General features: G+C 42.8%; 1 protein-coding gene across 1 annotated transcript in view; it reads right to left on the bottom strand.

Annotated features, from left to right (window-relative positions):
* Positions 1-22,613: 22,613 nt before the first annotated feature.
* SHB (SH2 domain containing adaptor protein B) overlaps positions 22,614-23,599 on the bottom strand; it is a 103,205-nt gene continuing 102,219 nt past the window's right edge. The window contains exon 7 of the mRNA XM_050913522.1: positions 22,614-23,404. The gene's annotated coding sequence lies outside the window, so the exon portion shown is untranslated. The remainder of the gene's footprint in view (positions 23,405-23,599) is intronic.

Below are 23,599 nucleotides of genomic sequence, written 5' to 3'. Positions count from 1 at the left end.
TTTGCTTCCAGCGTGATGAAAGTTCTGGTCTGAGGTTCTTTTACACTATGATGACAAGAAGGCTTTCTCCACTGCCTGGCTTTGATTCCACTTCATTGCCTTTGATTTATACTGCTGGGGTGCATCCTGTTTTTGTGATGATTATACACACAATGTTGGTGATTTAACTGAGTACATGATTTTCAAATTATTTTCCTTAACCTATGCAAAACATCCTTTGTGTTCTTAACTGTAATTATATATATGTCTATGTCTTTTTGGCAGGAGAAAGCTCTACTCATGTAAGGGGGACATGAATTTATGCTGATACAATGAAGTGGAATGAAATTCTGTGCTGCCCCTCCTACATCACTAAAAGAGTGATTTATTTTGCTGTCATTTAAATCACTTGGTGGTACAGATATACTTCACTGCAAGAAGGATATTCACCAATGAAACAAAGTAAGTTTGCATAGCAGCTGATACAGGTTAGCTAATTAAAGTGAGATAAGCAATGCCTGAGAGGATGGGGAAGGTTTTACTCTGGCTTTCATTATTTTGCTAGTGTGAAATGTAAGTAAATTCACTGTGTTACTCAATGGCTTCATGATGCAAAAGGACAATGCCTCAGGTAATGTAAATCAATAGAATTCTCTCCAAGACAGCGTGAATCTGACTTTTTTATTTCATACTACAGAAATACATTTTTATTAATAAATGTACACTGCCCTCAGAAATATACCCCTTTTTGTAGCTGTTTATTTGAGTCTTTATAACAGGTTATTATGAAGCAATGTTGTAAATATTGAAGGACTCTCCATTATCTACATAATCAATTCCTTACTGGCTTTAATTGCTTCCTCCTGTAGGCCAATGACTGCTTGTCATTGTGATTTTGTTTACTATTATCTCTTTCACCTCAGTCGAACACCCTGCTAACCATAAGAGACATTTACATTCCTTTCAGAAAGGAGCGTCTCCCTCTGTGCTTTCCTTGTTTTGTCAGATCCAGAAATTCAGCAAAGCTCTTCATTTGGCTTCACATCAATTTGACATGTCAAGTCATATAAGTGTTTCAATGAAACCTCATGGAACTTTATGCTGCAGTTCAGGTAAGAGGCAGATTCGAGAAATCCCTTGCATAAATTAAGAAGTACTGAGGGCTGAACTAAGCCAAATGGAGGTGTTTCTTCAGCAGCAGCCAGAGGTCTCCTCCACTGATAAAAGAGTGCAAAGGTGAACAGATTCATATACAACATGATCTCCATTTCTGGTCCACGTGAAGATACACTTTGGTGAGTCTAAACCTCAAGAAAAACTGTTCTCCCCCCCCCCCCCCCCCAAAGAAAGCAAGTAATAGTGGAGGCTAGTCAGCTCTGAATGGATCCTCACATATGACTTTGTGTAGAGATACATCTATCAGCCAAGAGAAAACCGACTTGCTTGGGCAACAGTGTTGTGATGAAACAGAAAAGGTCAGGTATTTAATTAAGCTGAATGAAAGATTTGTGGGAACTATCCACAGGTCATGAGATTTATATCATGAATTGCTTCCTGTTAAAGTACATAACAGCTTCATGAAGGCCAATCTGATGAGCACATGTGCTGTAACTCACTTGAACCTCTGTAGACAGGGTATGGAAACATCATCATTTAGAGGCATTGATATTCAAACCCAGGGATATCAAATGGCTCACTGAATGAGAGGCAATGAAAAACTGGGCTCTCCAGTTGTTTGAAATGATGAAAAAGAGCTCCTGCTGAGAGATGTGCTGAGATACTAACACTTCACCTCACCAAGGACACCAAATACTCATTTTGTTCTGAACGGTCTCCCCCATAAGGCTAGGAGAATGTTTTGTGCTGAACAAAATTGCACCATTCCTTGCAAATTAGCAAGAGAAGGGAAAACTTTATTTTGTTAGTATGTGATGCATCATGCATTTATAAGAGGAAGGGAGAGGGGATAGGAAAAAAAATCTTCCAATGGACTTGCTATCAACATTATACAGACCACATATTAGGCTACAGAAAAAAATTATAAAGGAGATGCATGAGGTACCCGAGTACTGTCATCAGTGTTTTTATTGCACCTACTACCATACATCTCTGTGAGGTCAGTGCTGTAACCTTGATCATACAAGTGTAGATTGGAGACATAAAGGAACTCCATTTAGAATAAGAAACAAGAAAGTCGCTTTGCAACATTTTCTCTCAATGCCGTTTCCTTATTGTTCACTTTCCTGAAGTCTAGGTACAAACCACAGTCCAGTTCCTCACAAAGTTTAAATGTTCAGTACAGTTGGATGCCAGCACACACCCATCAAACCATAGCAACTGTGGAGGCAGGCACACATCTTCCACATTTACATGGACAGCTTAGTACATATTTGTGACGCTGTAGCCATTAATTTATTAACAAGGTACCTTTCTCATGAGCAGTCAGAAATAATTCAAAAAAGACCTGCTTCTGGGCAGATAGTCTGTCACTTCCAGTCCTTTCCCAGGAATGTAGTCAAGCAGTTGAATTCTACTTTACCCTGATGCTTTCTGAGTCTTTTACCATAGAGGAAGATTCCTTGCACGTATGTTTTGTTGGAAGTGTAGAAGACGTCTCAGAAGTGCCAGCAGGCAAACAGTGTAAATGTTTACCAAATGACTTTGTTATTCCTGGTGTGATAGAACTTGTAATGTTCAAAGGACTCTTCTCATGCACAATAGGAGTAAAAGCCTGCCCTGGAGAATTAACAGAGTGTGTGGAGAATATTGAAAAACTAAAACAGAAACACAGGGAGATAAATGCACTTCCCAAGATCACAAAGCAGGTTAGCTGGTAATAATATTTTATGTCCAAACATTCTTATCTCACTTCCCCTGTACCTTTCTTACAACACTTTATAATAAAGGACAACAGAGTGATTCTCCATATTTTGTACATGTAAAAGCTCAGACTGAGAAGAACTAAGGTCTCATTGTGGAGCCAGTACTAAAATATCTTTTGCTCCTCAGCTCAGTGTTCTGTCTATAAGCTGTATCTCCCATCATTCTGGGTTTACCTGAAGGAAGCATGTTTCTCCAAGAGGACAAAAAAGCTGTTAAGATAGTTGTTTGTAAAGGATGCATATCACAAAATAGATGGGAGGCTTCTACTCTAAGAAGATCATTATAATATGGACCAATCATGGCACAGGTCTGCTACAGACTTGTATGCCAGATTAAGTGCAGGTCCTAAACTGTCTGCTGTCATTATGTGTCTCTTAAATCAGTGTTTTCTGTAGACAAAGTCAGTATCACGCTGAGAAACACTGTGATTCCAAACAAACCATACATTCAAATGAATCATCAGGCATTGACATAGGCAATGGTCACAAGCCAGACTGATTCTTTCCTGCAGTGGTGCCATTCTTTTGACCTGAATCCCAGCATAGGTGAAATCAGGAACAAGCTCTTTAGATGCAGATTCCTTGTGGTGGCATGAAATGTACAGAAAGAGCTGGAAAACCCCTCTTTCCTGCATGTTGTACTGACAAATAATATTAACCTTAGTCACACAGAGGATGAAAATTCTTTGTGTGAAAAGAACAATTTCAATAGATAGTATGAAGTTTTAACCTTATGACCTGACCACTCTTATTACTAGGACAAAAGCTATTATGTAGCTACAAAGTGAAAAGCTATTACCACTACAATGTGCTCTATTATCTTCCAATTCATGGGCAAATCATGCTGGGTTTAGTAGGTATCCAAAGGACTGTGGGCCCTCTAGTAGCAGTGCCTGGTTTTGTGTGAGATAATTGTACACTTAAGTATTTGCAGATTCATCTTTCCTTGTTAGATCAGGGTGCCAGTGAACTTATGCAACACATGTACAACTAACTCTGTTTAATGCAGACTGCAGATCTGTTATATGACATATATAACTACACCATGACATTGCCATGTTCTACTGCCAGTAGAACTGCAGCATACACATTTAGGCAGGTGAGATTCAGCACAGTAAGCAAATCCTACTGCACTAGTTAACAAAGTGATAGCAATGCGTAAGTACAGTACTTGTATTCCATAGTAAATATAAGCATTCATCTCAATTGCCAAGTACAAGAAACACATCGCTTAATTTGCACCATGTATTTTATGGTACACTAAATATATTTTACTAAAACAATGAAGACTGCATCTTATACTTCCATTGTTCAATGCACATTCTGTTTTACAGCAATATGAGTATTTCATTTCCTAAAACTATAATTAATTTTGGTACACAAGGAACAATTATGAAAAAACAGCACTAAGACTAAATATGGTGTCTTCTACACACAGCCTTCCTTTTTTAAGTCTGTGCAGGACAAGTGCATTGTATGCATTTTCTGTTAAACCATTTGACACATGGTTTTAATTGCAAATCAGTGACACACCGTACTGACTTTTGCCATGGGCTGGGATATTTTTTTGCTATTAACATGAAATGTAATATGAAAGAAGATTTGCTTAGATTGCTGTGTGTACTTCTTAATGTCGTCAAGAGCAAGTATTTGCACACACCTTTAGACATTTTAAGCTTCCTGGTAATGCATTCTCTATAATTTGCTTTTTATATGGATCACTAATTGTACTCTTATTTACTAAGTCCATGATAAAACAGATTTTTGACTAATATAAGTCAGTGTAGCTTCATCAAAGTAAATGGAGTGTTTCCAGCAGAATAATTGGTTGCTGTCCATTTCATAATAAATATGGCTTTGTCTACATTAGGAATAAAACTACCAATATCAGCATTTTCATGAGAATGATTTCTAGCGAGAGAAAAGCTTGTTATCTATGTTTTCTGTGCTAGTCCCCCTTTACTCTGAAAAAGATACTTTCCTTAAGCTACGAAGATCTACTAGTTGGGGCTTCTCTTATGTCATAATCCTATATTGTAAACTAACAGCACAGGAACTATCAATCAGGGCTGTGATTCATGAGAGTGTCCTCAGGACAAAGCAAAACTGCAATAAAACTGAATCCTGAATGCAGAGATCTAACAAAACTGGACCACTGGCAGAACAACCTATAGAGAAGGATCCTCAAAACTCCAATTAAAACACTCTGAATGATCTAAAGCACTATCTTTCTGTACTCAAGCCTCTCAGGCAAAAGTTCTGAGGGTCAGTTTCCTACAATATAAAAGCCAGATACATGTAAGACATATATACTTATATCCTGAGTTTTCTTTCTCTTCCGATGATTACCTCTTTATCCCACAAAAACTATGAAACTATTACCCGTTAGATATAGCACATTCCCACATGCATGGCTTACAGTAGGGCACAGAAAGTACAGTGGTAACAAGGAGGCAATTGAAGAAACCTTAATTTGAAGCCATATCTTGTAAAACAACACTGACAGGGCCAGCCTGTGGATATCATGCAGGCCAAGTCCTCCAGGACTCTTAGAGCTTCCTGCGAAAAGTAGCTAGGCTTGCTATTTGTATCAGCTGTTCTGCTCTATTTAGTCCAGATAACTCCCCTTTTTGGACATTATATTCTGGAATGAAAATTATGTTATTTAAGAATAAATATTTTCTGAAGTTACATCCATGCTTCCCTGCTGCCCTGTCCTCCCCCCAACATCATCCAAAAAGGGAGCCACTCCATAATAACAGTCCTAGAATAGTTTTCCATGAATAGCTATGCTTGCTACTTTGTTCATTGGCTCCTTTTAGTTAGTCGTATTTAATGGCAAAAGATTCCACCATATCATGAAGATATTGCTAGTTAAAGAAATGTTGCTGTGTCTCAACCTTGAACACAAATTACATATATGTTGTGGGGTTAAAGTTAAGAAATTATTTTGCCTGGCTAGCATTTGGGACCTTAGAAATAGAGCAAGGAGAACTTTTTGTCCTAACAGCTTTAAAATACTGTCTTTTGAAAATGAAGCTAAGCTCATTGAAGATTCACTAAGAAGTTTGCAAATGAAGTTTATAAAAAATGGTAATTACTTTTTACAGACTCAAAGATTTTTTGAGAAACAATCATTAAAACATTTCTGAGTTTTTAATAAAAAAACAAGACAAATATCAAAGACAGGAGCTTTGCTGCAAAACTTTCATGCTCTAGAGCACATGCACGTTAGGTTGAAAGCCTTTTTTTATCATTATGCCTGTATCTTTTATTCAACCCTAATGAAGACTACAGAAAAAAAATAGTATCTCAAATATTATTGCTATTCGTCGTAATTATTCCTAAAAGTATGGAAGTTATACTAATTTCTACATAGTCCTGATAGCCTTCAAGAGAAGTGTTCAAGGTACAGTTATGAAACACTGTTTTCCCCGATATGATTCTGATGTCTGTTAGGACATATCTATTGGTGTTTTAAATTTATAGTGAAAAGCCAGGCAGAAGTATGGTAGAAGGAGGGCTAGCAAGAATTTGGATGGTAAAACAGGTTGGCATTAAGATTCAAAATGTTTGATTCAGATAAGGTGTTTAAAGTGCCATAAGATCTGATATTCTGTGATTCTTTTCCATTATTATATGACAATCTCATGTCTTGATATTAAAATGTTGGGGAAAATTGAATGCAAAGCTTGACTCTTCAAATACACACTGGGAGCAAAATAAGAGCACATCATATTTTTCACTGTGTTTTATAGCTAGATATATTGTTATAACAGGGATCAAAGACAATGCCATATGACATTTAACGGTCCTAAGTACTGATGTAGAAATCTTTGTAATGAATGAATCATCAACAAATACCAACCTGGGGGAATACCAAATACCAAATCTGGGAGACTGTCATAATCACAGCCCTGAAAAGTATTGAAAATAAACACTGACATTATTTGGAAACAACTTCATCTATTGCTAGTAAGCTTGCTATTTTTATTAAAAAGGAAAATTTCAGTTTTAATAATGTTTCAATTACAGGAGAGGGTTGAAAAATGTCCTGAAAATAATTTTTTGTTTCTTTGTTAAGTGGTTTTTTTCTGTACCTTTCAGCCTGTTCTAATGAAATGTTTGACCAGGTTGGGTATTCTCCCAACCTGGCTTCTGAAGCATGTGACTAACCCTCTGTATGACACAGAAAGTGTCTAAATATTCTACCTGTCTGTATATCCTAGAGGAAATGTGATCTCCAAATACTACAGAAAAGAATATCAGTAACAAGGTGAACTAAAAAACTTCACCTCCCTCACCACCAGAAAGAGCTGGTCCAGACGAGCAAAGACTACATACTCCAGCACATGCTTCTGCTATAGGGAAAGCAGTGACCATTGAATCATCAGTGTGGACAATGGAAGCAAGGAAAATCTCCCTGAGAAGGTTAAAAAAAAAAATCCACATTGAGCTTAAGTTTCAGGAGATTATAGTGCCCAGTCCTGGAATATTTTGTTTTGGGGCAAAAAACCTATGCCCTTTATACTTTCCTGGGAATTAGGAATGAAATGGTCCCCTAAAACTGCACTGGATTCTGGTTTTCCTGGATTTCTTTCAGGTCTTAACCTATATTAATCTTGACATTAATGGCCATCTTTCTGAAGCACTGATTAATTTTTAACAATTTTTTTCAAGAAACATCTGTTTATTTCATGTTGTTACAAATATTCTTCCACCTTTTTAGACAGTATTACTAATGCAGATAATGATCAGAGACATTTGACAAGGAAAGTTTTCTTAAGCATACTGTTATGGACCAGTGTGATCTGTTGTTCTCCCTTACAGATTTCTGCATTTCAAGAACTAGCTTTCCTAGCGGTGTGTCCTTACTCTGTGAAGTGCTAAGACATGGATCCACTGGTCTGAAGAAGGATGATGTGACAACGCAGCTGGGAAAGAGTGAATTTGTGGCAGAAGAGGGGACCAATTCAGTCAACCAACAGTAGGCATTATGGGGAGTCTGAACAGTCATCTATTCCTTCTGATTCTTGTCTAAAACAGACTGAAAAGTTATTTTGTGGGCTTCCTTAGAGCAATAAGAAGTCCAGGGTGTATGACCATATTTATAAAACTGCTTTGACTAGAACAAAGGGAAAGAGGAAATGGACTGTGTGCATTTGTACTTGGCTAGACAATTACCTTTCTTCAAAAGGCTCAATAGTACATAATTGTGACAATATCTTATTGCCATTTTATCAATAAGGAAAATGCAGCAAACAGTAGCGAAGTTTCTTACCCAGTATTTACCCAGCAAGGCCAGACACGCTAATGAGAGTATATCAGTCTTGTTGAAATTTTTCCTAGTGGGCACCTTTCCAGGGGTACACCCTTCCCTTACCTCACACCAAAAGATAGCCCTTAAGTACCAAACACTGAGATTTATAACAAAGCCACAACATTTCAGAACCATCTCCTGACTCAGACAGAAAAAATATTTGCACATTCTCAACAGTGCAGCATCTGTAACCACTTTCCCAGTGAGGTTTGCAGAGTGGTTTCCCAGAGAGGTTTGGGCTGAGGCCCAGAGCTTTTTGTTATTGATTATGTTTGAGAGGAGAAACCTTTGAGTGGCAGCAAGATACCTTGGGAAAGGGAACTAGAACAGGTATGACCAAATCTGAGCCATACTATAAGTTTGACAGTGGCTGGGGATGCTGCCTGCCTACTGAAGAGGTGGAGCTCAGCATACGTCCCTGCCATCTCCAGCATCTTGTGCCTGGGAAACACAGAAGTAATAGCTATAGCCACAGATCTTGAGATAACTTGTGCAAGGTAAGACTCGGACCTTTTTGCATGGAGTTTACTCAGAAGTGAAATGAGGAAGGCAAAAACTGGGGACCCCGTTCCTCAGCCCTTATCTGTGAAGATACCACTGTGTCTGTATATTCTCCTAGACTCAGTTATATATTGAATAGGGCCAAGTGTGTGAAGATGTTAATTTTATTTTGCCAATAAGTAATTAAGTTCCAATAAGGAGCTCTGGACTCAGCACTAGAAGTCAACAGGCAGAAGAAAGCAGAGCTGAAATGTGCTTCCTCCTGGGCTTAATTCATGATCAGTTAAGAAGATGCCATAAGGCATGGTCATGGTGATCAATGCATGGAGCAGGTGCTCTTTATGAATTGGCTGAAATGACGCCTGTCATCCAATTCCCTGCTCTGCTCTTGAACTGCTGCTGAGAGAGGCTCCAGGCTGAAGGCACAGTGGCCCATGGATAAGTCCACACCAGAGCAAGGGGAGGAGTTGATTGGAATGTTAAACTCTAAGGCACCAGGGGTTGAGACAGTAATGGATATGCCTTCAAATTGTTGGAACCCATGATTAGAGAGACACGTTATAGGAGGTACTATAACAGGAACAACTGGAAGCAATGGAGGATGAGCCTCACATGAAACAGTGCAAATGCAGCAGTAACCTGACCTGAGCTGGCTTTGGTGCCCCAATAACTCCACACAACACACCATCTCCCCTGTCCTGAATGAGCATTACAACAAATGGAGCCCAAAGTGTGGAATACATGAACTCAATGGACATTTTACAGACATTTTACAGGGGTGGCCGATAGACTGAGGGAATGATATCTGTGTATATATGAAAGGACAGGAAGAGGGTGGTTAATGAGGATGTGTTTGGTATTGTGGGACCTGAGCACAGTGTAAGTGGTGTGGAATAAGGGATGCAGATTGTATTGGGTCTGGCTGGAAGAGTCAATTTACTTCATGGTAGGGCTTATAAAGCCATGTTTTGGATTTGTGACAAAAACAATGTTGACAACACAGTAATGTTTTAGCTATTGCCGAGCAGTGCTTACACAGCATCAAGGCCTCTTCTGTTTCTCACACTGCCCCACCAGCAAGTAGGCTGGGGATGTGCAAGAATGTGTGTGGGAGGGAATACAGCCAGGACAGCTGACCCCAACTGACCAAAGGGATATCCCATACCATATGACATCATGCTCAGCGATAAAAGCTGGGTGAAGAAGGAGGAAGGGAGGATGTTCAGAGTTATGGTGTTTGTCTTCCCAAGTAGCCATTACAAATGATGAAGCCCTGCTTTCCTGGAAATGGCTAAACATCTGCTTGCAAATGGGAAGCAGTGAACAAATTCCTTATTTGCTTTGCTTGCACACATAGCTTTTGCTTTCCCTATTAAACTGTCTTTATATCAACCCACAATTTTTCTCACTTTTACCCTTCTGATTTTCTTCCCCATCCCACTGGGGGGGAGTAAGTGAGTGGCTGTGTGGGGCTCAGCTCTCTACTGGGGTTAAACCATGACACCAGTGAAACAAGTCTCTGGGAAAAAGCTGTGGCTTTGGCTCCTTTATTTCATGGGAGTGTACTTGCTGCAGTGCGGCCTTACCCATGGGCCACAGTCCTTTTCAGAGGTGTACCTGCTGCAGTGTGGACTTGTCCATGGCCACAGATGCATCAGAAAACATCTTTCCATGTCCCATTGCTGCTGTCCCTCCTTTCCCCAATGATGGAAAAAGTTGGTGGGAATATTTCTTCTTAAAACCAAATCTGTCATCAGTCAGTCCTGAGCAAAGCGCACCTTCATAACAGACAGGATTCTATTTTTACTATTATGAAATCTGCATTTCAAAATGTATTTGACCAAATATGTAGCTTCAGTTCTGGAAGCAAGAGCTCTGCAGTACTTAATTAAGGTACAAATAGCTGCAGGCACTTGCATAATTTTTAGCTACTTGCATGCAAAATTTGCAGCATTTTTGTTACACATCTGCTCAGATAATACTGTACACATGTGGTCATTACAAGAAACACAGAAATATAGCTCTTTTGACTATGGCATGGTGTTTTCTTTCAAAAGGCATACCAACCTTCAAATTAACGATGTAGGAAACTAGAAGGAAAATCAGATGATCGAAAACAGTGCTTAGATGATAAGGCAGAAACATTGTAGGAGTTTGATAGGTGGAGGGACAGAATGGCAGAACTTTTTAGGCGTTTTGCCATCTACTGTCAATGAGCTTCAGTGTTCTCTCCCACACAAAATACAACTGTCTTCACAAGGAATTCACAATTTTTGGATGTGCCATAGAGATCAGGCACATTACCAGGAGGTGATGGTCCTCTGCAGAGAGTTCTGGTCTCACTAGATGCCAATGCTGAGACTTCAGTCTGTCAGTGAGCCAGTGTATCGAATGAGGTAGTTGCAGCACAGTCTCTAGATATTTTTAACATAGAGGAACAGGCTTGAAGCAGGCATTCCAAGAATGTCTTTGTTCATTTCTAAAAGTTCCGGTTCTCCGAATTGTCAGAAGTCAGCTGTAAAGTTCTGTTTCTGTATGGGGGAACAATCACCTCGTTATTAACCCAATAACCTTCCAGCCATCAACACTTTGGATTAGATCTGAAATAATAGTACATGCTCTGGAAACAGAACTTGCTTCCACTCAGTTTGCACACACTTTTCCTGTTGTTTAAAAGCAAGGCCCTTTAGTGCATCAGTGGTAAAAACAGACTGCCTGTCCTGACTGTGATGTTTCTCCTGCTGGCCTGTTCTGAAACCAGCGTTTCCTGTGCTTTTCTAAAACTTACTCCTGCACAATTTTGGTTAAAAGCAGGAGCCAGGCTTTCTCAAAGCTGTGTGTTTAATCACACTGCAGTGCAATACTAGTTGAAATGGCTAACTGCAGTTCTGAGATCACACATGTATAATGGGATGTGGGAGGGAAGGAATGTTCTCAGTAAGAAATCAGGAAAAAGGCTGATCTGAATTTTAGTAGACCTAACTTTTAGCTTGCAGGTAATTAATGCTTGTAAACACTCTACTGTCTGCTTTTACCTCAGGGTCCATGTGACCTGAAGACCCAGTGTAAACCTGCTCTTACCAGCTCCAAACACCCCATACCAACGATAAAACAATAGAACATTTACCTTTCAAAAAACCCCAGACATATAACCACAGCCAGAACAGCAACCGACCAGAATCCAGTATAAGCCCCCCAGGACACCTGCATGGTACATCAGTTTAGAGCAATGAAGATTAACACACCACTGACCATATGTCCACACCACCTGGATGGGACAAGCATGTACTGATCCTGCATGGGACAAGTACATACTGATTACGTGAGAGATAGCAACCAATTAGCCCACCCCTTAACATGAGTAATTTGATTGATCTGCACAAACTGTATTATAAGACAGATAAACCATGCTTTCCTCTGTATCGGGGCCCTCCATGCATTAGGCTGGGGCACCACTATGCGCATTGCTAAAATAAGAGAATAAATTCCCTTGGTAATTCTATGCTAAGCATCCTTGTCTCCCTCCTCGGCTGGCGAAGAACTTTTACAAAATCAGCAGGGAGACTGCTTCGTACGTTTCACAATTCAAGAAGAATATGTATTACCTCATTCATGCTGTTTCTCATCTTAATTTTTCTCCTTTTACTTCCCTCTGGATGTGTACCACGTATTTGAAATGAAATTATGTTGTACAGGTTATGTATGCCATTTTTCCACTCTGATTGATTCTGGCTCTCTGTTCACGATTAGAACAAGGTTATTTCTCAGTCACTGTAGCATACGCAAATACATGTATTCTGGCTCACTGGCAATCCTCCCTAGACAGTGATCATGCAAGAGTCGTTGTAATGACTATTCTGTTATTTCCTCTATAAGCCTATAAATATGCAAAATTAGGAAAAGAGTGGTTCATCCGCTGTAACAAAGTATCCTTTTATGTAGTGACCACTCTCCCATATTAGATCCCTTCACAAAATAGCTTATATCTGCTATAACTGTATGTAAATCCTAGCATTATTGTCTTAAGTCAGAGTTGTATCAATAGAAGGCTGAACCTCTGCCACTCTATTCTCTCCAACAGTTGTAGAAATAACCGTTGCTGCCTGACCTGAATCCCCAAAATAGACTACATGTTCATTCGTGACAGCACAGAATCTCAGATTTTAATGCCACAGTGGAGTATGGTGCAGTAGAGGCTAACCTTCTGAAGAGAATCACAGGTGTCTTGCTAGAGAGGTTCTGGTTTTGAAGTGACAGAATATATAAAGCTCTTGGTGCCTTCAGACAATGTGTCAAGCCTGGATAAGCCTATCATGGAATTCCATGGAAGGTAGCCCTCATTCTGTAAAGGTACTGTTAGGGACTGATTCAAAATCCATTAACATCAATGAGAAATTATTTGCATGAGATATAGGTGACTATATGACTCTGGCTTGCTTCAGTCCTATTAAATACAAGTTTGTATAGTAAATTCCTGTCTTGTCCTGGTCAAACCTTCCCCATCCAAACAGGATTTTGACAGGAATCACCAATTTCACAGAAAGCATCAGCTTTCTGACTGAATTTTGTTTAAACAAAAATTCTCAGCCAAAGTTCTTTCAAGAGTTTTGAAGAGCAATCTAAGGAGAAACATTATCTTCTGAAGAGATTAAGACATGAGGCATATTTTGATGTCTTGAGACCCAGCAAGCAAAGTAAATTAGTTTCACCTCTTGCTCCCCCACCAACAGTATGGTTATGTTGCTGCAGCACAATGCACTTTCTCTCTGTCCTGTTCATGCTGATACCATCAGCCAGATACAGGCCCACAGATCCACACTGCATTCCTTTGATGCACAGGAAAGGAACAAGAGGATCTGAGCACTCCTATGGCTAAAGAAACTCTGCTAGATGGGATTCTTCAAAAGGTCTCACCCTTTCTCTTTTCCTTTACTGATCCTGGCATGTGTATGATGTACACAGAGGTTCACACTTTGAGGGAAAATAAATTTGAGAGATCTTCTGATACAATTAAAGGGAACTGCTGGTAAAAATGTACTGCTGGAGTATGCTTTTGCTTCCCACACATACACACATTCCTCCATCTTTCTCCTTTCACCCATGAGTGTTCTAAGACCCACCTGCATATTGTTTACCAGACCTGTTCTCAATCTAACTCTTCATCTTCCCCCCCCCCAACCCCATAAAAGCAACAGGGTGCTTGGTAATGTAGTACTGTTATTCCATGAACAGCCACAGAAACAAGATACTTTGAAGATACTCTTGGACCAGTTTGCCAGACTACAAAAAGCTAAGTGACATGCAGCGTATATTAAAAACCCTACTCATACCTCTACCAGATTTAGTAGTTAGAGATGACATTGACACAGATCTTGGCTGCAGCAACTTAAACATTGATTCTTGGTAGGACTTCCTTCAGATCCTTTCAGCGTGACTTTGGATCAGCTCAGAAAAATGAGCAATGCACAGGAACAGCAATGTAGCATTGATTTATCATGATAAACCTTGCTTTATGAAATACATAGTGACTCTCAAATTCTCTTCATGTCAATTTCAGCAGTTTCTGTGCAGGTTATTGTGGTGGGTTGACCCTGGCCAGATGCCAGATGCCCACCAAAGCTGCTCTATCACTCCCTCTCCTCAACTGGACAGGGGAGAGAAAATAGAACAAAAGGCTCGTGGGTTGAGACAAGGACAGGGAGAGATCATTCACCAATTACCGTCACGGGCAAAGCAGACTCTGCTTCAGGAAATTAATTTAATTTCTTACCAATCAAATCAGAATAGGATAATGAGAAAATAAAAACTAAATCTTAAAACACCTTCCCCCCACCCCTCCCTTCTTCCTAGGCTTAACTTTACTCCTGAATTCTCTACCTGCTCCCCCCGCAGTGGCGCAGGGGGATGGGGAATGGGGGTTGCAGTCAGTTCATCACACATTGTCTCTGCTGCTCCTTCCTCCTCAGGGGGAGGACTCCTCACACTCTTCCCCTGTTCCAGCGTGGGGTCCCTCCCATGGGAGATAGTTCTCCGCGAACTACTCCAACATGAGTCCTTCTCATGGGCTGCAGTTCTTCAGGAACTGCTCCAGCATGGGTCCTTTCCACAGGGTGCAGTCCTTCACGAACAGACTGCTCCAGCTGCTATACCCTACAGGCTCTCAAGTCTTGCCAGCAAACCTGCTCCAGTGTGGGCTCCTCTCTCCACAGGGTCCCAGGTCCTGCTGGGAGCCTGCTCCAGTGTGGGCTTCCCACAGGGTCACAGCCTCCTTCGGGCACAGCCACCTGTTCTGCCATGGGGTCTTCCACGGGCTGCAGGTGGTTATCTGCTCCACAGTGGACCTCCATGGGCTGAACAGGGACAACCTGCTTCACCCTCGTCTTCACCACGGGCTGCAGGGAAATCTCTGCTCCAGCACCTGGAGCACCTCTTCCCCCTCCTTCTTCATTGACCTTGGTGTCTGCACGGTTGTTTCTCTCACATATTCTCACTCCTCCCTCTGGCTACAGTTGCTATTGTGCAGCGATTTTCCCCCCTTCTTAAATATGTTATCACAGAGGTGCTACCACCACCACTTATTGGCTCAGCCTTGGCCAGTAGTGGGTCTGTCTTGGAGCTGGCTGGCATTGGCTCTATCAGATATAGGGAAAGCTTCTGGCATCTTCTCACAGAAGCGACTCCTGTAGTCCCCCCACTACCAAAGCCTTGCCATGCAAACCCAATACAGATATGTGTAAGAAACCAGTAGACAAAATAAACAACAAACAATTCTGGAAACGTTAGCAGCTAGATACTAACATGATTTCTTCCTAAAATAACAAGTTTAGAACAATAAAAAGACTAATTTTTACTGGCATGTGTGGCTAAGTGATGACAAGAGATGTTGATGAGTAAGGGTAGTATAGTTTGCAGTGACACTCTTGAAGCTGGAGCCGGCCGACACAGTTTATACTGCCTTCTATGTTGTATGGGTTGGAGCCATGCAGTGGCTTGGAAAACTGGCAACAACATGACTGGCAAGTAGGGAAAAGAGAAATTTCAGGATGCCCATATTGGGAAAAATTATAAAAACTAGCTTTATCCCGTTCTTTTCGAGTAGGACATGTATCCACTCACCAAAAAGCTAACATTAAGGAAGCCAACTGAACTCAATGCCAAAGCTGACTGGCTAGCTTGAATTAATATTGCTACAGACCCTGATTCCACTAAATGGAACGGGTTAGCCCACTGGCTGCATGCCTCATTAGGACATAGTGGTACAGATGATTTACTTAAGCACATATCAGGGAGTGGCCACTAATCACTTGACAAGCATGTGCCTTGATATCCAGCTGTGAAATATGTGCAGAAATCAGAAAACATTGCAAGGAAGGCTGAACCTTCGCTAACCTCAGAGATGGTAAAATTCCCTAGTCCACTTGGCAAACTGATTGTGTTGCACCTCTCCCTCGAACACCCGAGGGGTGGCGCTATCTCCTCACTGGATTTGAAATGGCCTGGGTCTTGGGGAAAGCTTTCTACTGCTGAAGAACAGATGATCTTGCCACAGTGGCAGGGCTTAATCGATGATTTGCTGATACTCCTATGCCCTCCACCATGCAATAAGACAGTGGTATGCACTTTAAAAATAAAACTGTCCCAGGATAGTATGAATGCCGTAACGTCACCTGAGTATTCCAACTGCCCTACAGACCTCAAAGTAATGGTATAGTTGCGAGGTAGAATGGTCTTTTAAAACAAGATCTAAACAAAATTTACATACAGGAAAATGGGGCAAAGTCTTACCTGAGGCCATTTGATGTGTAAATAACCAACAAACACCCACTGGATACCCAGTGAAACAAGCTCATTTTCCAACCATCCAATCCCATGAAACCTCCAGAGACCCCACTGTCAACTCGTGGTTTTTCTCAGGGTGACACTGTTCTTATTGACCAGTCTTCAAAGGGTAAAATGTCTATCACTTTACTCTCTCCCCAAGAAAAAGGTATACGGATAGCCATTTTCAAATGGGGACTCTCACTATTACTGAGGCTTGGCTAATCTCCAAAACCAGATAATCTCTTATCTCTTTCAGGTAACGAATTGTATCTGGATGGATTCTTTGGCCTGGATGGGACTAGAGTGCACACAGGAAATCATAACCTTAAGATGACCACGACATCTGTGGTACTGTGCTCATCCTTATTTGTATCTTTTTTTCCTTATCCCAAGAATGGAACAATAATCCTATCATTCAATTTATGAATACAATTTCTCAACTAGGTAAAGTACCAGATTGTTGGCATTGTCTACTCCACCCTCAATCATTTTTTGGGTGGTTAGCTGCACCTGTTTCTGAAGCATCTTGGTATCATCCTAATTTGGCACACTTACTCCCCAACACTCTGAATTATCAACACCAATCTTCTAAGGCACATTCTTATGATATAGCCCCATGGTGTATTAGAATGCCCTAGAGCACAAACTCAACCTGGGTGGGAAATCGCAATTACAGTCTGTATTACAATCAAACCCAAACACTGTTTCAATTTAATGTAACACAGTATAAGCTTGTATTGGTTCTGACCTGAAATCCTCAGGGACCTGCAATAATGAGTCAGCAATAACAAATGATTATGATTTTGGCAGTCTAAAACTCTGGAATCTTACATAGAATATTAACTATAAAAATTGTGACAGATTCTACAGTTTCAGTGGTCCTAATTAAACATGTGGTCCACATGGTATATCTGGCTGTTTAGGTCACTACCCCTTTTGGATAATCCTATTAAGCCGAACATGCTTAATGAAATTTGATTGTCCTTCCTATCCATAGTGCTCACTTTGCCAACAACACAAAAACTGCTGGCAAACTGGTGACCTACCATTTTGACAACTGGATGGTTCTGGCTCTGCGGCACAAGTGCCTATAAAAGTGTGCCACCACAATGGGCAGATACTTATCTTGCTCCCTATGTATTTCAAGAAAAAAATTTAACTTTTACCTTCTTACACAACAATTATCCTGTACACAATAAGTGTAATGTGATTAATCCCTTGGTAGAAAGATGAACCAAATTCCACCAATTTATACATGCATTGTTTCCAACTTTAGGTACTGTTGAACTTGAAACAGCTATTGTAAATATTTCTGCTGTGTTTCAAGTTATTCAGAATGCTACTGTAAAGGCTTTAAAAAATTTGCAATCTGAAATTTAGTCACTTCATCTAATAATTAAGCTCTAATTATAACTACAACCTTGTGGCCAGTTCTCATTCTACAAAGGATCCTTAAAAGAACCTGTCCCCATTGCATTGGGTAGCATTGGGTGACACACACCACAGGGTGAGATGCCCAACCAGCAGCCCCAGAATTGGGAAATGCTTCTTTCTGGGGCAGGAAGTGCTGTCACTGTTTCCTTCTAAGCAGAAGTGGAACTGTGAGGTAGGTAGGGGAGGTGGCACTGGCACCAAGGCTCAGGGGTGCCTGTTGGGATCCAAGCCCTGAACCCACAGCTCATCCAGGGCTAGATTCCAGGTGAGCCACAGCTTTGGAAGGCCTGACTAGCTCTGTAGGGCCCCAAAGCAGCTGGGCAGTGGCCCAGGTCAAGGAGGACTGTCAGACCTGTTGGGCTCACAGCATGCTCCTATGGTAGTGCTGCCCCACACAGGCCTGGTGGCAAAGCCCCTGAGAGAACAGGGAGTGGAGACAGAAGCCCATAGAGGCAGGGCTAAGATCTTAGCTTCAGGGTAGGGCCTGGCTGAGAGCCCTAACCTGTGCCCAGGCTGCCCTCAGAGGAAGCCTGTTACGACCCGGACCGGACAGACCAGAGGGTCGTAGAGGTTCTGGGATCCCCCCGGGCTAAATTAAGGTGAAACGACACCAAACGATCACTTTGAACGCTTTATTCGAACAATCCAAACTGTGGAAGGCATAACGGTGGGCAGCGTGGGTTGCAGCAAACCGTTCACAAGAAGAGAGAGAAGAGAAGAGAGGAATAAGGAAAAAAAAGAAAGGGGGGGAGAAAGAAAAGAGATAGTCACCACCCTTGGATCCCGCGATGTCGGCGACGAGCGTGGCAATCCTCCGGTGATGGACGCGCGCCGTGGCTCTTTGCAGTTGTGTCTTTTATAGTCTAAATCTCCGTCCACAGTCACGCCTCTTGAAGACTTATATGGGTTCATTCCAGACAGTTCTCAACATATATAGTAGTATTCCAGAGGGTTCTTTATCTACTGAGTATGTGCGATTTATCGGGGTGGTGGTCTTAGGGACTTGCTAAGGAGCTACAAGCCCCCCGCCTCAGATAAGCTTTGTGTGGCCTCTGGCCATCTGTGCTGGGTTACCGGGCTGGTTCTGCCAGAACACAGGACTGCACACCCTCCGGCACACCCCCTGTGTCCAAGCCAGCCAACTTCTTGCTAATGGCCCTCTTTGTTACGCAGACCGCACCTTGGTTGCTACAACGTTTGAGACATTGACAGACATTAACTCTTCCAGTCCCTCACAAAGCCCCAGGCTGCAGAGCATTCCCTGGCACTGGGAAGAGGCAGCTGCAGATTGCCTGAGTGGAAGCTTCTTACCTTCATCAAAGAAGAGATGGCCAGAAGCTGACTCAGGCAGGTAATCCATTCCATGGCACTCTCACATACAGCTGCTGGCTGTAACTCAGTGAAGGGCAACAGGACCTGGGAAGAGAAAAGCTGCTGCTCTGCAACCTGCAGCTGCTCCAAGAGGCAGCTCTGCTAAGGGCCTGACCAGGTTTACACTTCGTCTCCTTGGAGCAGAAACAAAGCCTGTAACCCAGTTCTCATCTCCAGAGTTGCCAGCATCCACAAGGGAAATCCCCCAGACTGACCTGCTGTAGCCAGGCAGAGAGCCAGATCCCATCCCTGCTGCAATCTCTGCTCCTTTCCAAAAATGGCCCACGGCCAGAAGGTTCTGGGGCAAACACACCCCTGATGAAGGCAACTCTAGGCCCATAAGGAAGACAGAGGAACAAAGCTTCAGGGCTGGTACAGGCAGGTCCGAGTGGGTTGCTGCCCTGCTCGGGCCTGGGGAGGCAAGCACAGTGGCAAGTGGCCAGCAGTGCCAATTGCCAACTGTGTGGGGCCAAGGAAAGAGGTTCCCATGCCTCCCCTGCTTTGGGGCAAGGCAATGGTTTGGATCAGTGTCAGCCTGGAGCAGTAGAGGACAGGGCTTTGCCCTTACACTGCAGGGGTACGGTGGAGGGAGATGGGACTCTTAACTACAGCCAGGAGACACTGGACTCGCAGACGAGCGTGGTGGGTGTATTGGGTCTGGCTGGGATGGAGTTAACTTTCCCCACAGCAGCCATTATAGAGCTGTGCTTTGTATTTGTAGCTAGAATGGTGTTGACAACACACCAATGTTTTGGTTATTGCTGAACAGGGCTTGCACAGCATCAAGGCTGTCTATCCAAACCCCATCAAAAGGCCAGTAAGCTAGGGGTGGGCAAGAGTTTGGGAGGGGACATAGCCAGGACAGCTGACCCAAACTGACCAAAGGGATATTCCATGCCGTATGACGTTGTGCTTAGCAATAAAATAAAAGCTAAGGGCGGGGGGAGGGATTTGTTATTAAGGCGTTTGTCTTCCGAAGCAACCACTGTGCGTGCTGAGGCCCTGTTTCCCAGGCAGGGAAGGCTGGACATCACCTGCTGATGAGAAATAGAGAATAAATCTTTTTGCTTTGCTTTGCTTCCATGCACGGCCTTTGCTTTTCTTCATTAAACTGCCTTTATCTTGATGCACAAGCTTTTTCATCTTATTTTCTCCCCTGTGCTGTTGAGGAGGGGGAATGATAGAGCTGCTTGGTGTGCACCTGGCAGCCAGCCAAGGTCGACCCACTACAGTCCTTTTTGGTGCCCAACATGTGGCTTGAGACAATGGGTGTTTTGAATTGAGCATGCTATAGCTATAACAGTTATTAATTGGCAGGTTCCTGTGTCTGTGGAGTTTGCTTGCTGCACTGAATATCTCTTTATTTTGCTCAGCTTGGGAACACGTTAATACAAACAATGGTAATGATGTGGTTGGCCCTGGCACTGATGCACTTACTGTGCTGCAGGAGCTATCTTGTGGAGAGGATGAGACAATACACCTTCCTCTTCTCACCTGAGATCAATGTGGGTGATTTTATTGCACAGGCTTCCGAGGTCCTTGTTTACTCTTATGTATGTGAGCTGTTTAATACTACCAACTAACATTGTTGGCTTATTGTCAGATTTGTGGCAAAAACATCCTACTGTGACTAGTTCTGGAGGACCCATGCACCCTTGGCATAGACTACCTGAGGATAGCATACTTCAAGGACCCAAAGGGGCTTTTGGTGTGCTTACCACGAATACTGAGAAGATTAAACAGCTTGCCTGGCCTCTTGGAAGATCCCTCTGTTGTGGCCTTACTGTGGGTTGATGAACAGCAGGTGCCGATTGCTACCATGATGATGCACCAGCAGCGATATTGCACCAACTGAGACTCCCTGGTTCCCATCCATGAGCCGATTCACCCACTGGAGAGCGAAGGAGTGATCAACAAGACTCAGCCATCTTTTAAATGTCCCATATGGCCAGTGCAAAAGTCTGATGGAGGGTGGAAGTTAACAGTGGACTATCATGGCCTGAACGAAGCCACGCCACTGCTGAGTGCTGCTGTACTTGATGTGCTGGAGCTCCAATTCAAACTGGAGTCAAAGGCAGACAAGTGTTATGCTACAACTGATACTGCCAATGCGTTTTTCTGAATTCCTTTGGCAGCAGAGGGCACCAGTTTGCTTTCATATGAATGGGTATCCAGTACACCTGGAATCGACTGCCCCAGTGGTGGAAGCACAGTCCTACCATTTGTCATGGACTAATCCAAGCTGCACTGGAAGAGAGTGATCCCCCTGAACATCTACCATACATCAATGACATCATCATGTGGGACAACAAAGCAGTGCTAGGTGGGCAGCAGGGTCTAGGGGTGGGAGTCTGGGATTTGATGTCTAAGGAATTGAGTAGCAGGGCCTCTAGGGGCTGGTGAAGAAGCCAAGACACCCAGGTTCTTTTGGTGTTGAGAAAACAGTTGGGGCTAGGAATTAGAGCAGAGTAGGGTTTGTGAGCAGCAGGGCACCTGGACTTCCTGGAAAGCAACAGGATCTAGTGCTCCTCTCCCCAGCCGCTCCTCTCATGAGATGGGGATCTCCTCCCAGTCATATCTGTGCTGATGGTCGAGAGTTACGTCTGCTTCCCTGGTGTCGCAGGTAGTTTTCCACCTACATCCCATCACTCAGCTGAACATGGAGCCTCAAATGGCCCTGCTGAACTCTGCCCCATGAGGGAGTTGTGTCCCCAGGACAAATAGATTCTGAATGAGATGATCCCCCAGTATATCAGCCCTAGACACCTAAAATGGGCCTGGGGGAAAATCTCCCTTCCCTCTTCCTGCACTGCCTGCCCAGGGAGTGACTCTACACAGCCCTCAGTTGTACCACATCGAGACATAGGAGCAGGGAACATGAGGATTTAGGGCTGTGGGGGACAGGACAGGGGGACATGAGAACAGGGGAACAAGGGTCCCACTGCCTGTGAGAGGTGCTCCACTTCTGGAGGAGTGTCCTCATGCTCTGCCCCTATATCAAACAGGGCTCCACTGTGGGCCAAGCCGGGGGAGTTCAGTACTTACAAGGTCAGGAAAGACTGGGTTCTCTCCAGCTCCTTCCCCTGCAGCCCAGCAGTGTCCTGGCCCATCCCAGCTTGGAGAGTGTCAGCAGTTCTGGGCAGAGCATGCAGTCCTAGCCACTTCAGCCCCTCCATAGTCCTGGGGGCTGCACTGTCTGACTGGGCCCATCAAGACCAAATGGGCTGGGAGTGGCCACACCAGGCCAGGCTGGCTGGAGAAGATGAAATAAATTAAAAGACCACATTTTCATTCTTGCATCAAAACATGTATATTTTTTTAATTTTCCAAAACTGAAACCAAATTATTTGGCATTTAGATTTGAGCTTTTCCAGTTGGTGGCAAAAGAAGGAGGAATGGGAAACTAGGATAAAGGAAGGAAAGGAGAAATGCAGCTGGAGAGACAAAGTGCAAACACTGAAATGACCACAAGCAGGCTAAACATAGTTTCTGTTTTCCTTGTTGCTGTTGTTGAAATAACCAAAATACTAGGATTCAGTAACAACAAAACTCAATATGAAGGAAAAACTCGAATATGATGAACATTAAGTTAACATTAAGCTTAAATAAAAAAAAAAACATTGCAGTAATCCCCGCTATAATTGCTCTGGGCTTGGTTAATGCGTCGTTTCTTTAAAAGCAGGAAAACCTGGTTTTGCGCATGAACCAGCCTCCTTCTTCAGCAGCTGGGGGTCACACGGCTGTAAACTGAAGAAATGCAAACTGTGAAGGAAGGACACACGCATGAGCAGCCGGCGGCTCCACGTTGAAAAAACACAGCAGCTCCGCAGCTTTGGTGATCCCAGAATAATGTCACAATGTGTGTTTTCAGGAAGGCTTTGGGCTTTGCAGAAAGTGGAGAAAACGAAGGTAACTGGAGCTGCATTTAAGAACTCCACGAATCAGTTTGCAGCACGTCTGATCATGCAGGGAAGGGCTCTGACCTGCAGCCGAGATGGTGATTGATGCTGTGTTGGTTGTTCGGTGTGTTCCAGCTCTCCGATAACACCTTCAGTGCCATATAGTTCTGGGAACAACAGCAATCAAACAAAAAAACCTGAGAAGAAACAAGGCAAAAAGCAGTTGACCCTAATTTGCATGATTTTAGTTCAATCTCACATACCAAAGGTATGATTCCACTCTCTTTTGCACAGAGTTGAATCAGGAGAAATTTAACTAATGTAGTGAAATGAAAAAGGACAAGCACAACTCAAAAGGGACTCAACAGACATGAAAGGAGCCAAAGTTCAAG

Source organism: Gymnogyps californianus, chromosome Z, assembly GCF_018139145.2.
Source record: "Gymnogyps californianus isolate 813 chromosome Z, ASM1813914v2, whole genome shotgun sequence".
Lineage (NCBI taxonomy): Eukaryota > Metazoa > Chordata > Aves > Accipitriformes > Cathartidae > Gymnogyps > Gymnogyps californianus.
The sequence above is the reverse complement of the archived record's forward strand: the minus strand, read 5'-3'. Positions and strand labels throughout refer to the sequence as shown.